This window comes from Gymnoscopelus braueri (genome assembly GCF_963280865.1).
Source record: "Gymnoscopelus braueri genome assembly, chromosome: 1".
NCBI lineage: Eukaryota > Metazoa > Chordata > Actinopteri > Myctophiformes > Myctophidae > Gymnoscopelus > Gymnoscopelus braueri.
The window spans coordinates 7,678,711-7,681,515 of NC_137603.1; positions in this window are offsets into that span (position 1 = coordinate 7,678,711).

Genomic DNA, 2,805 nt, shown 5'->3' on the forward strand with positions numbered 1-2,805 from the left:
TCGGGGGGGAAACCTCATATGTCCAAAAATTGTTACTTTTCAGGATTAATATTCAAAAGCGTCAAAAGTAGCTGATCTACAAGCTCGAAACGCGTCGCTTGTAGATCTGCTACTTCGGACGCTTTTGTGTGACGTGATAGCTTTTGTGTGATCAAGCAGGGGGCCTTAATTTAAGATAAAACACAAAAAGTTAGAATATGGAGATACAAGGTTTCTGCCCCCCGACAGCGACGTTTTATATTATTTCCTGTGTGAAGCTGGGCGTGAGCCTGGGAGTCAGCGGAAAGTGGTGGTCTGGTCGAGGGAGAGTCTCTCTCTCTCTCTCTCTCTCTCTCTCTCTCTCTCTCTCTCTCTCTCTCTCTCTCTCTCTCTCTCTCTCTCTCTCTCTCTCTCTCTCTCTCTCTCTCTCTCTCTCTCTCTAACATCAGAGCGCTCAACAAGGAGGAAGAAATGACAACCTTCTCTAACCACTTAAACCCTTATATACTATATTGTCTGGGGGGTCCCCCAGGGGTCTATACTTGGTCCTCTCCTTTTTTTTCAACCTACACCAACGGAGCCCTATCTTACTTTGTAGGCATTTCTTACTATTTTGAAAAACATTTTAAAATGGTTAAAATAGCCGATCTACAAGCTCACAAGATGTAGATTTTTAAATGTTTTTAAAAAAAAAAGTGTAGGCATAAGAAGTAAGGCGGGGGGCCCCAAAATCTCTTTGCCAAAAATAGCCGATCTACAAGTGGCTTTTTCTATTTTCGGTGAATGTTCGCCTACAGTATTTTTGTTGAATGTTCGTTCGCCTATTATGACGCCCAGAATAGAGATGCTAGGGTGGGTCATGTGGTTAAAGCCCCTATTTATGACTTTGCTGTATGACAATGTCGCTCTCCAAAGATTACAGATGTTCACTGGTCGGGGGGACTTGTTATTATGTCAAGTATGATAAATTAAGTAATTAACATTGTTCAACAGAAGCTGTCAAACAGTGTCTTTGCCTCTCATTTCCTTTATTTTCTTTTTTTGAGGATTCAATTAATGGCTTTTTTAATCTTTTTTTTTACAGGAGGCTTCAGACAGAATGTATCTCTGTTTAATCCATTAAGGCCGGGAACGCATCTGGGTCATTTTAGATTTATTTGGCTATTTATTTATTTTTTATCGTGAAAATATATATATTTTAAAACGTTTTTAACTAAAATCTTTGCTTCTGGGGGATTCTACAAATGTCTTCTAAATCCTGTAATTTTTTTTGAAAAAACGTATGTTGCAGTGGTTCTCAAACTCTTTCATGTCAAGGTCCCCCAAAATTATGTGTATTTGTCCGTGGACCCCCATCTCAAAATATGTTGCTCCAGGGAACCCCCTCAGAAGCAAAGATTTGAGTTAAAAATGTTTGCTTAAAAAAACAATATATATATTCCAAGATTTGCTCAAATGTTCACGATTTTTCAAAAATAGCAGTCTGGGCACCGAGTGCTGCGCTATATGAGCTTGTAGATCTGCTATTTTTGAATAGCCAAAGTATAAAATAATGGTTAAAGTGGTTACACAGATGCGTTCCCGGTTTTAATGGGTTAAAAAAAAGGCACAGTACTGTATAAATACGGGGGTACAACTCTACGCCTCTTAGCGTTTCACAATGATCTATGTTCTACCATTTTACAATCCACTGGAAGGAGAGACGGCCAAATATGTCAAATGTCAACATTAAATATTTTGACAGGGAGAGGTTACAAAATAGTTTTTTTTATGGTTTCGCAGATTTCCTAAAAGATGTGAGGTTTGGATGGGAGTCAACGAGCGGAGGACCTTGATGACATGTTTATCTTTGCCCTGCCATTCCACGTATATATCTGTGGTTATGTCTATTTATGTTTATGGTCAATCCCCTAAATATACTTTTCATCTGCACTCTCCCTCTACTCAGCCCCACGGGTGGAACTGACTGTGAGGCATTGAGATGATGGGAAAACTGAAACTCTGGGGGGGGGACAAAAGGATGAGGCAACAGTGGATTAAATGTAGCATCAATTTCTCAGCTTTAGTTGAGCCTTTTTTCTCACTTTTGCACAGAGGCATTGTGCTGCTTGTAGCAAATTGACAACACCTGGCTCCCCACGGGAGGGAGTCAGGGAGATAATCAAAAGACATGAATTAATATATTAAACGAAGACAAAATTATGAGAATAAGAAAAAACACAATATCAGCGACAAGCCAGTCGTCTGTGACAAATCTATATGACGTATATGACTCCAAATTTTGCCACGGTTTCAGCCATTACAAAATAAAAATATATATATTTCAAGAAGTATAAAACCTCAGTACAGCGGTTTGCAGGATTCGCTCCGGACACACACACAGACCCGTCTCTTAAGACAGCCAGCCTCTTGCAGAGCCACACCATAGAATGGAAGACGAACATGAATTTTCATAATACAACATGTACTAACAGTAATGTAAGCAGCAGCTCACACTCGCTCACACACAGCAGTAGCCTACAATGCAGTGTTGTGTGGCTATGCCACTTTCTGTAGAGGCACCACTAGTGTTTATGGTAATTATCCAGACCAGAGGGCTGCCACACCTAAAAGCTGTACAAGCTGGCCACAGAGCACACACACACACACACACACACACACACACACACACACACACACACACACACACACACACACACACACACACACACACACACACACACACACACACACACACACACACACACACACACACACACACACACACACACACACACACACCTCCTTGTTTTCCACTGCATCCATCAACACAGCTACATGCTCAGT